The sequence below is a fragment of the Pongo pygmaeus genome, chromosome 1 (assembly GCF_028885625.2).
Source record: "Pongo pygmaeus isolate AG05252 chromosome 1, NHGRI_mPonPyg2-v2.0_pri, whole genome shotgun sequence".
In the NCBI taxonomy this organism is placed as follows: Eukaryota; Metazoa; Chordata; class Mammalia; order Primates; family Hominidae; genus Pongo; species Pongo pygmaeus.
Genome location: NC_072373.2, coordinates 169,798,572 through 169,811,250, shown reverse-complemented (window position 1 = coordinate 169,811,250; position 12,679 = coordinate 169,798,572). Strand labels below are relative to the sequence as shown.

Below are 12,679 nucleotides of genomic sequence, written 5' to 3'. Positions count from 1 at the left end.
ACAGAAAATCAACTCTCCTTTTTTGACTTTAAATCTAGTGGACTATATTAAATTAAGTGGAATTTTTAGACCATCCATGCCTTTATAAATTTATTCCTTGGAGCTATTCTTTTACTTAAATAGAGCTCAGGTGTATGAAATTGGATTAATATTATTCCTAGGTTTATCACAGTCATCGATAGTTTATGCCTATCCCTAATTTTATGTGTGTGTGCATGTATTCATATTGGAATGATATGACCAATACACATGAATCCATCATTCAACCTTATATCTAACATATTGTCATTAGCTATCTATATCTATATACTACTCTTTTCCCATCTCACCAACCCTGGATTTACTGCCCAACCCTAAAATATCTGTATTTTGAATTTCATGTTTACCATTTCTTTGTTTTCTTTTTTTTTTTTTTACAGTTAGTTTAGTTTTGGTTCATTTTTGCCTGTTTTGAATGTTGTATTAAAATTATATTCCATAGAGTCTTCTGGAACTAGATTTTCTTAATTCAACTTTATATTACTAATAGGTATCCATACTGCTTTGATATAGTTGCAGTTTCTTCATTTTCACTCCTGAGTAATATTCTGTTATACGAATATACCAGAATCTATTTGATCATTGTTTTATTTATACAAATTTGAGTCATTTCAGTTTTTTCAGTTTGTTTTTGCTACTATGAATAACGCTGCCATGAATGATTTAACATTTTGGGGAGAGTAATTGCCAGGTTGTAAATTATATGAATGTATAACTTTACAGGAGAATGCCAAGTTGCTCTTACAAAGTGGTTATAACAATTTATAAACCCACCAACAAAGTATGAGAGATCCTGGTGATCCACATTCTCTGCAATAATTACTATTGCCAGAATTGTAATATTTTATCAAGCATATAGATGTAAAATGGTACCTCATTTTAGGGTTGATTTGCATTTCTTCAATTGCTAATAAGATTGAGAATATCTTCAGACATCGTCCTTATGTATTTTTAAAAATTATATGTAGAACTTCTTTTTATTTTTGATACAAACTCTTTGTCAGTCATATACATTGTCAGTGTCTTCTCCCGGTTTGAAACTTATCTTTTGAGTCTCCTGGTAGATGCTGTTTTCAAATGAATGTTAACTGTTAACAATTCACAACTACATCCTTCTCAAAAGAACTGTACCTGGCAAATGGACATGCCTCACCCAAAAGTTTTTCCGTCATACCCTGGGTTCAGCCTGCAACCAATAATTGACTAATACACAGACACAAGAGCCTGACTCCTTTCCCTCCAGGAAATACTTCCTCTGTGGTACAATTCATGTGCCCACAGTTTTCCATGGGATTTGGCTGACACTAGTCTCCGGCTGAAACCACATCCTTAGTCAACTCCTTCCTCTCCCTGTCTTGCTTCTTTCATTTCCCTATAGGTTCTTCCTGAGAGCATTTCCTCAATAAATCACTTGCACAAAAATCTTTATCTCAGGTTCTGCTTCTAGGAAATCCAACTTCAGATACTTTCTTTGAGGTATCTTTTGATGAACAGTTCTAGCTATAATGAAATGTATCAAATTTTTTATTTTATGGATTTTCTTTTTTAAGAATCTGTATTTACAAATCCTTCCTTACTCCATGATCAGAAAGCTATCATTATCTGTTATTTCCTGTAAAAAAATGAAAGCTTTGCTTTGACATTTAAGTCTTTATTTATTTTGGAGTTGATTGTTTTGTAAAGTATGAAGTAGAAATTCAATGTCTCTATATGTGAGTAACGATTTTGTCCAGGTTAATTTATTGAAAATTTCTTCTTTTCCCTATCATGTATCTTTTTAGAACACTGATAGTTTAGTCAACATTTATTCTACACTTTTTAAATGCTTTTTATTTTTTAATTTTTTTATTATTATTATATTTTAAGTTTTAGGGTACATGTGCACAAATGCAGGTTTGTTACGTATGTATACATGTGCCATGTTGGTGTGTTGCACCCATTAACTCGTCATTTAGCATTAGGTATATCTCCTAATGCTATCCCTCCCCCCTTCCCCCACCCCACAACAGTCCCTGGTGTGTGATGTTCCCCTTCCTGTGTGCATGTGTTCTCATTGTTCAATTCCCACCTATGAGTGAGAACATGTGGTGTTTGGTTTTTTGTCCTTGCAATAGTTTGCTGAGAATGATAGTTTCCAGCTTCATCCATGTCCCTACAAAGAACATGAACTCATCATTTTTTATGGCTGCATAGTATTCCATGGTGTATATGTGCCACATTTTCTTAATCCAGTCTATCATTGTTGGACATTTGGGTTGGTTCCAAGTCTTTGCTATTGTGAATAGTGCCACAATAAACATATGTGTACATGTGTCTTTATAGTAGCATGATTTATAATCCTTTGGGTATATACCCAGTAATGGGATGGCTGGGTCAAATGGCATTTCTAGTTCTAGGTCCCTGAGGAATCACCACACCGACTTCCACAATGGCTGAACTAGTTTACACTCCCACCAACAGTGTAAAAGTGTTCCTATTTCTCCACATCCTCTCCAGCACCTGTTGCTTCCTGACTTTTTAATGATCGCCATTCTGACTGGTGTGAGATGGTATCACATTGTGGTTTTGATTTGCATTTTTCTGATGGCCAGTAATGATGAGCATTTTTTCATGTGTTTTTTGGCTGCATAAATGTCTTCTTTGAGAAGTGTCTGTTCATATCCTTCACCCACATTTTGATGGGGTTGTTCGTTTTTTTCTTGTAAATTTGAAAGAAAAAATGTAAAGGGCAGCCAGAGACAAAGGTCGGGTTACCCACAAAGGGAAGCCCATCAGACTAACAGCTGATCTCTTGGCAGAAACTCTACAAGCCAGAAGAGAGTGGGTGCCAATATTCAACATTCTTAAAGGAAAGAATTTTCAACCCAGAATTTCATATCCAGTCAAACTAAGCTTCATAAGTGAAGGAGAAATAAAATACTTTACAGACAAGCAAATGCTGAGAGATTTTGTCACCACCAGGCCTGCCCTACAAGAGCTCCTGAAGGAAGCACTAAACATGGAAATGAACAACCGGTACCAGCCACAGCAAAACCATGCCAAATTGTAAAGACCATCGAGGTTAGGAAGAAACTGCATCAACTAATGAGCAAAATAACCAGCTAACATCATAATGATAGGATCAAATTCACACATAACAATACTAACCTTCAATGTAAATGGGCTAAATGCTCCAATTAAAAGGCACAGACTGGCAAATTGGATAAAGAGTCAAGACCCATCAGTGTGCTGTATTCAGGAAACCCATCTCACGTGCAGAGACATACATAGGCTCAAAATAAAAGGATGGAGGAAGATCTACCAAGCAAATGGAAAACAAAAAAAGGCAGGGGTTGCAATCCTAGTCTCTGATAAAACAGACTTTAAACCAACAAAGATCAAAAAAGACAAAGAAGGCCATTACATAATGGTAAAGGGATCAATTCAACAAGAACTAACTATCCTAAACATATATGCACCCAATACAGGAGCACCCAGATTCATAAAGCAAGTCTTTAGTAACCTACAAAGAGACTTAGACTCCCACACAATAATAGTGGGAGACTTTAACACCCCACTGTCAACATTAGACAGATCAATGAGACAGAAAGTTAACAAGGATATCCAACAATTGAACTCAGCTCTGCCCCAAGCAGACCTAATAAACATCTACAGAACTCTCCACCCCAAATCAACAGAATATACATTCTCCTCAGCACCACACCACACCTATTCCAAAATTGACCACATAGTTGAAGCAAAGCACTCCTCAGCAAATGTAAAAGAACAGATATTATAAGAAACTGTCTCTCAAACCACAGTGCAATCAAACTAGAACTCAGGATTAAGAAACTCACTCAAAACCACTCAACTACATGGAAACTGAACAACCTGCTCCTGAATGACTACGAGGTACATAACGAAATGAAGGCAGAAATAAAGATGTTCTTTGAAACCAACGAGAACAAAGACACAACATATCAGAATCTCTGGGACGCATTCAAAGCAGTGTGTAGAGGGAAATTTATAGCACTAAATGCCCACAAGAGAAAGCAGGAAAGATCTAAAGTTGACACCCTAACATCACAATTAAAAGAACTAGAGAAGCAAGAGCAAACACATTCAAAAGCTAGCAGAAGGCAAGAAATAACTAAGATCAGAGCAGAACTGAAGGAAATAGAGACACAAAAAACCCTTCAAAAAATCAATGAATCCAGGAGCTGGTTTTTTGAAAAGATCAACAAAATTGATAGACCGCTAGCAAGACCAATAAAGAAGAAAAGAGAGAAGAATCAAATAGATGCAATAAAAAATGACAAAGGGGATATCACCACCGATCCCACAGAATTACAAACTACCATCAGAGAATACTATAAACACCTCTACGCAAATAAACTAGAAAATCTAGAAGAAATGGATAAATTCCTTGACACATACATGCTCCCAAGACTAAACCAGGAAGAATTTGAATCTCCGAATAGACCAATAACAGGCTCTGAAATTGAGGCAATAATTAATAGCTTACCAACCAAAAAAAGTCCAGGACCAGATGGATTCACAGCCAAATTCTACCAGAGGTACAAGGAGGAGCTGGTACCATTCCTTCTGAAACTATCCCAGTCAATAGAAAAAGAGGGAATCCTCCCTAACTCGTTTTATGAGGCCAGCATCATCCTGATACCAAAGGCTGGCAGAGACACAACAAAAAAAGAGAATTTTAGACCAATATCCTTGATGGACATTGATGCAAAAATCCTCAATAAAATACTGGCAAACCGAATCCAGCAACACATCAAAAAGCTTACCCACCATGATCAAGTGGGCTTCATCCTTGGGATGCAAGGCTGGTTCAACATATGCAAATCAATAAATGTAATCCAGCATATAAACAGAACCAAAGACAAAAACCATATGATTATCTCAATAGATGCAGAAAAGGCCTTTGACAAAATTCAACAACGCTTCATGCTAAAAACTCTCAATAAATTAGGTATTGATGGGACGTCTCTCAAAATAATAACAGCTATTTATGACGAACCCACAGCCAATATCATACTGAATGGACAAAAACTGGAAGCATTCCCTTTGAAAACTGGCACAAGACAGGGATGCCCTCTCTCACCACTCCTATTCAACATACTGTTGGAAGTTCTGGCCAGGGAATCAGGCAGGAGAAGGAAATAAAGGGAATTCAATTAGGAAAAGAGGAAGTCAAATTGTCCCTGTTTGTAGATGACATGATTGTATATCTAGAAAACCCCATCGTCCCAGCCCAAAATCTCCTTAAGCTGATAAGCAACTTCAGCAGTCTCCTGATACAAAACCAATGTGCAAAAATCACAAGCATTCTTATACACCAATAGCAGACAGAGAGCCAAATCATGAGTGAACTCCCATTCACAACTGCTTCAAAGAGAATAAAATACCTACAAATCCAACTTACAAGGGATGTGAAGGACCTCTTCAAGGAGAACTACAAACCACTGCTCAAGGAAATAAAAGAGGATACAAACAAATGGAAGAACATTCCATGCTCATGGGTAGGAAGAACCAATATCGTGAAAATGGCCATACTGCCCAAGGTAATTTATAGATTCAAAGTCATTCCCATCAAGCTACCAATGACTTTCTTCACAGAATTGGAAAAAACTACTTTAAAGTTCATATGGAACCAAAAAAGAGCCCGCATCGCCAAGTCAATCCTAAGCCAAAAGAACAAAGCTGGAGGCATCACGCTACCTGACTTCAAACTATGCTACAAGGCTACAGTAACCAAAACAGCATGGTACTAGTACCAAAACAGAGATATAGACCAATGGAACAGAACAGAGCCCTCAGAAATAATGCCGCATATCTACAACTATCTGATCTTTGACAAACCTGACAAAAACAAGAAATGGGGAAAATATTCCCTATTTAATAAATGGTGCTGGGAAAACTGGCTAGCCATATGTAGAAAGTTGAAACTGGATCCCTTCCTTACACCTTATACAAAAATTAATTCAAGATGGATTAAAGACTTACATGTTAGACCTGAAACCATAAAAACCCTAGAAGAAAACCTAGGCAATACCATTCAGGACATAGGCATGGGCAAGGACTTCATGTCTAAAACACCAAAAGCAATGGCAACAAAAGCCAAAATTGACAAATGGGATCTAATTAAACTTAAGAGCTTCTGCACAGCAAAAGAAACCACCATCAGAGTGAACAGGCAACCTACAGAATGGGAGAAAGTTTTTGCAATGTACTCATCTGACAAAGGGCTAATATCCAGAATCTACAATGAACTCAAATAAATGCTTTTTATACATGAAAGGCCTTGCATGGAGCTGGGGATATAAACATAAAATGATACAACTCCCCCTGCTGTCAGGGGCTTACACTATAGTGGGAAAGTGGAGTAATATACAAAGTATGTGCCATCTATCGCAGGAGGAGTCAGGAAAAACTTCTTAGAGGAAGCGGAATGAAAAAACAGAAATTTTATAGTTTAGAGAGGTAGTATTTCTTGGTGTTTCTAAGTTGAAGAAAGCGTTGATTGTAAACCAGCATATATTATTTCAGAATATTGCCTATAGTTCTATGTGATCCAAAGGTGTGTACAGAAAAAAAAGGTGTGTACCAGAAAAAAATTTAGAAATAGGCAGGAGTCGACTTATAAAGGGCTTTTTTTCTTAGTGGAACTTTGATTGTAACCTTGTATCTCCCAGCACAGCCATCTTCTCTCAACAGGTGTCCTCCACTCTTGCCACTGCCTTGAAGAGAGTAATGTAACCCATGGATAGCCAAAATAGCCTAGTGTTTTGGACGTGGGCATTGGTCTATGCTTCGGTTTAAATGTCCCCTCCAAAATTCACGTTGAAAATTAATACCCAGTACCACAGTATTGGAGGGAAGGCTTTAAGACATGATTAAATTATGAGGGCTCTGTCTTCATGAATGAATTAATCATTCATGGGTGAATGGATTAATGGGTTAATAGATGAATGGGTTATTGTGGAAAGGAAACTGGTAACTTCATAAAAATAAAAGAGACCTGAGCTAGCACATTAGCATTCTTAGCCCCATCTCCATGTGATGCCCTGCGCTGCCTCAGGATGCCACAGAGTTCCCACGAGCAAGAAGGCTCTCGACAGATGCGTACCCTCAAACTTGGACTTCCCAGCCTCCATAACTGTAGGAAATAAATTTCTTTTCTTTATAAGCTGCCCAGTTTCAGGTCCTTTAAAACAGAAAACAGACTAATAGAGTTTAAAAGTGGGCACGTGCTGCAAACAGGTCCGATCAGAGTCCTCCTGTGGGATTAGCATATAGAAGTTACATACCCCTGCAGGGTCTATATTTGCTTGATCATGCCAAGCACTAGGCCTACTCATATCACCTCCCTTCCCTTCCACTCCCCTTTAAGAATACATGACTCAAGTACCTCCATTAAATGGTCTAATAACACTTTTTAAGATTCTTGAAGAAATGACATTGATATATATTTTTATTCTTGATAAAAATACAAAAAGAATACCCTTTAAATTTTGTTTGCTATAAATTATTATTAGAGATTATTATAAAATTTTCAGAGAAGATTAAAAAGTATTAAGAAAATTAAAATAATTCACAGCCCCAACAATTAAAGAAAAATACAGTTAAATATTTACCATCTTATCTTTTAGGTTCACAAATATGCAGAGGTACTGGTTTAAAAAATACAATTGAATTCATTCTATTTTATAGCCAAATGTTATACCATGAATAATATTTTTATACAAAACAAATTTTGAATATTCAATTACCACATTTCATAGTATGGGTTATACTACTTAGCCATTAGTCTGTTTTTGAAGATTTTGGTTGCTTTCAATTTTCATAATTTTAAAGAATGCTGCCATAAGCATTCAATATGTAGACCTTCTGCATTTTAGATTTTGGATTGGATAAATTCCTAATGGAATTGCTGGGACAGAGGTTATATACATTTTAGGACTCTTTCCACACGAGAACTTTGCAAATTAGACTATATGTTTTATTTCAGCAGAATGTGACAAGTCTGTAGTGACAGATGATCCCAAGTCCCAGAATTTTGCAGCACTTAAAAATGCAGGGCAATCAGATTCAGCAGTACTTTAGCATTTGGGGCATAATGTGATGGGCTGATTTCTGTGCTCACTCTACAGTGTTTCCGACTGATACACATTCTCCAAAGCTTCTTTTTCATAGAAACAAAATATTCTAAGATGTGCAGAGCTCAAGATTTGAAGTCTCAGTTTAAATTTTCCATGTTTCTTTGAGGGTGGGGTGGAGGAGGGTGTTGTATTTTTCCTTCCTGAAGATAGTTCTACAAATGGATTCTATAGATTGAAGGCCTATTTTTGAGAATTAACTATACCAAGAATTTTACATTTATAATCTCATTTAACTCGTTCCAATACCATTTGAGAATTTAGGTGGTATGTTAGGAAACAATACAGGTTTTGCAACCAGACCAGTTTAACTTGGCGAATCCAGGTTTTATCAATTGCTTGCTGTGTTACTTTAATTGCCTTCTGAAAAGTGTTAATTTATCTGAGATTTCTCTACAAAATCATGCAGATATGAATAAATACCTTACCACGTATACATTTCAATTAAATGAGAAAATGCAGGTTAAGCAATCAGCATAGTGTATCTCTGTCTTAGTCTGGGATCCTCTGAGATCAGAATCTGAGGCATGCATATGGTTTATTCTGGAAGTGATTGCCAGGAACAGGACTGAAGGTTTAGGGAGGAGAACAGGAAATAAGGGAAAACTGATACAAGGATGTTTTTAAGTTGGGCACTGGTGCAGATGATTGTCTCTCAACCTTCCTTCTGTGGAGTGTTGTGAAATGCATCTTAGAACTCTTTGCCTAAGGAAAAAAAGGAGAAAAATATTTATTCCTCAGCAACCATCCCCCATCGGTTAAGAATAATCCCAGGGCATTACCTCCCCTGCATTTCCACGTTGTGTGTATCTGTCGAGTTATGCAAAGAAGCCTGCTGCAAGACAGATGAGGGGCAAGGCACAGCTGGTTGCACTTGCACAACACTAGTCAGGACAGCTCTTCCTCCTTCACAAAAATTTTAGAATCAATTTAGAATTTTAGAATTAATTTGTCAAGTTGTACAAAAGTCTTGGTAAGTTTTTGACTTAAGTTTTAAGAGAGAACTTGGTAGCTTTAAACTACTGGGTTCTTTCTATTTATGAACACGGCATACCTTACCTTCCCATTGGTTTAAATCTCTTTTAATGTTATTAAATTAAGTTTTATAATTTTTCTTTATGTCATAAAAATCTTTCTTTTATTTCTTCTTATAAGTATACATGTGAATGGAGAGGTGAATAGATTTGCTGTTGTTGTAAATAATATCATTTTTACATTAAATTTTCTAATTCTCATTGATGAGGCATGGGAATGCAAATTGAATTTTATATAGAGACATTGTTTTGATCAACATTGCAAAGTTTCCTGTTCAAGTCTAGTAGTTTATTGGTACATGCTTTACATTTTATATGGAAACAATGTATATGTGAATAATAACAGCAACATTATCCCGTCCTTTTCTGTATTTCTAACTTTTATATCTTCTTCTTGCTTTGGACTTCCAGAAAATTATTGAAAATAAGTAGTTATGGTGAGCATTTTTGTCTTTTGTCTTACTGCATTCAGGCTACTGTAACAAAAAACCATATACTGGGTAGCATGTAAACAACAGAAATTTATTTCTCCCAGTTCTGGAGGCTGGAGAGTCCAAGATCAAGGTGCCAGCATAGTCAATGTCTCATGAAGACCTACTTTCTGGGTCATAGAAGTTGCCTTCTAACTGCGTCTTCAGATGGTGAAAGGGGAAAGGCAGGTCTCTGGGGCCTTTTTTATAATGGCACTAGTCTTTTTCACGAGGATTCTACCCTCATGACCTAATCACCTCTCAAAAGAACCCACCTTCTTACACAATCATACAGGTGACTATGTTTTCAACACAGAATTTTGGGAAGACACAAACATTCGGGACATGGCATCTTCTATGTATTTCAACATGTACTTATTAAATGTCACTTCTGATTCTAGTTTACCGTAAATTTTATCAAGCATGGATATTGAATGTCAGTGAATGCTTCTTTTATACCCATTGAGAAGGTCATGCATTTTTCTTTTGTAATCATATGCTAATAAAATTAATTTATACTAATTGGTTTTTTATATTAAACATACCTTGCAGTCCTGGAGAATCTAAAGATTCATAATGTATTATACATTTTTAGATTGTTCATTTATTTTTGCTAATACCATGTTAAAAATTTTAACATGAGTAGAAATAGTATGTATTTCTTATTACTTCTACTATTTTTAATTTTGATATCAAGTTACTCAGTCAAAATTTTTGTGTTGTAAATAAAGAGTAAGTCCGCTTACATCAATTGAAATGACTAATTCTACTTTCTACCACCTAATTTTTATTTGTCTTGCTTTTTCCATTTTTTCTCACATTCTTGCCTCCCTTTAAATTGATTCAGTCTTTTCTCTATTGTTAATTCTTTAATCTTCTCCAGTTGGAAAGTATACACTTTTTAGCTAACTTTGTAGTGGCCACTTATAAATATTTTGCCAAATATTTTACAAAGTTTAAAATTATTGAAGGAGGCTGAGGCAGGAGGATTGCTTGAGCCTGGGAAGTTGAGGCTGCAATAATCCATGATTGCACCACTGTGATGCTATCTAAAATGAAATAAAATAAAAATCCATATATTTGCTGTACTTTTGAACACTGGGAGAAGCTTACAACACTTGAACATCTAATCTCCATCCTTTTCCAAACTATGTACTATTTTTGCTGAGGGTTTTAGTTCTATTTCATTTTCATAACTTCTCTAATCATTATTATTTGGTAGTTTTGTGTCGTCATTCTGAAATTTAGGTATATCCTCATATATATTAGTATCTTCATATGTCATACCATTGCATATTAGACTTTACGATGGGGTAATTTTCCTTCTTACTGACAATAATGCTAGTTCTGTAATTTAGTAGCTTTGTGAACTTGAAGCGAATTACTTAAAACTTTTGTGCTTCTTCAGTTTTTTCATGAAGTGGAAATAATAGCATTTATTTCATGTATACTGAGAAGATTATTTATATGGTTTGGCTCTGTGTACCCACCCAAATCTCATCTTGTAGCTCCCATAATTCTCACATGTTGTGGGAGGGACCTGGAGGGAGGTAATTGAATCATGGGGGTGGGTCTTTCCCATGCTGTTTTCATAATAGTGAGTAAGTCTCACGAGATCTGATGGTTTTAAAAATGAGAGGTTCCCTGCACAAGTTTTTCTGTCTTTGTCTGCTGCCATTCATGTAAGGCATGACTTGCTCTTCCTTGCCTTCTGCCATTATTGTGAGACCTCCTCAGCCATGTGGAACTGTAGGTCCATTAAACCTCTTTCTTTTGTAAATTGCTCAGTCTTAAGTGTGTCTTTATCAGCAGTGTGAAAATGGACTAATACAGCAAATTGGTACCAGTAGAGTGGGGCATTGCCGAAAAAATACCCAAAAATATGAAACAACTTTGGAACTGGGTAACAGACAGAGGTTGGAACAATTTGGAGGGCTCAGAAGAAGACAGGAAAATGTGGGAAAGTTTGTAACTTCCTAGAGACTTGTTGAATGGCTTTGACAGAAATTCTGGTAGTGATATGAAAAATAAGGCCCAGACTGAGGTGGTCTCAGCTGCAGATGAGGAACTTGTTGGGAACTGGACCAAAGGTGATTCTTGTTATGTTTTAGCAAAGAGACTGGTGGCATTTTGCCCCTCCCCTAGAGATTTGTGGAAATTTGAACTTGAGAGAGATGATTTAGGGTATCTTGTGGAAGACATTTCTAAGCAGCAATGCATTCAAGGTGTGACTTGGGTGCTGGTAAAGGCATTTAGTGTTATAAGGTAAGCAGAGCATAAAAGTTAGGGAAATTTGCAGCCTGACAATGCCACTGAAAAAGCAAAATCTCATTTTCTGAGGAGAAATTCAAGCCAGCTGCAGAAATTTGCATAAGTAACAAGGAGCCAAATGTTAATCCCCAAGACAATGGGGAAAATGTCTCCAGGGTGTGTCAGAGGTCTTCACAGCAGCCCTTCCCATCACACAGCCAGAGGCCTAGGAGGAAAAAATAGTTTTGTAGGTGAAGTCCAGGGTCCCTCTGCTGTGTGCAGTCTAGAGACTTGGTGCCTTTCATCCCAGCCACTCCAGCCATGACTAAAAGGGGTCAAGGTACAGCTCAGGATGTTGCTTCAGAGGGTGCAAGCCCCATGCCTTGGCAGCTTCCATTTGGTGTTGAGCCTGTGGGTGCACAGAAGTCAAGAATTGAGGTTTGGAAACCTGTGCCTAGATTTCAGAGGATGTGTGGAAATGCCTGGATATGCAGGCAGATGTTTGCTTCAAGGGCAGGGCCCTCGTGGAGAACCTCAGCAAGGGCAGTGCGGAAGGAAAATGTGGGTTTGGTGCCCCCACCCAGAGTCCCCCCACTGGGGTGCTGCCTAGTAGAGCTGTGAGAAGAGGGCCACCATCCTCCAGACCCCAGAATGGTAGATCCACCAACAACTTGTACTGTGTGCCTGGAAAAGCTGCAGACACTCAATGCCAGCCAGTAAAGGCAACCAG

The 12,679-nt window shown here is 37.1% G+C and overlaps 1 long non-coding RNA gene across 1 annotated transcript in view; it reads right to left on the bottom strand.

Annotated features, from left to right (window-relative positions):
* Positions 1-7,571: 7,571 nt before the first annotated feature.
* LOC129016060 (uncharacterized) overlaps positions 7,572-12,679 on the bottom strand; it is a 104,988-nt gene continuing 99,880 nt past the window's right edge. The window contains exon 8 of the long non-coding RNA XR_008494712.1: positions 7,572-8,900. This is a non-coding gene — a long non-coding RNA (uncharacterized LOC129016060). The remainder of the gene's footprint in view (positions 8,901-12,679) is intronic.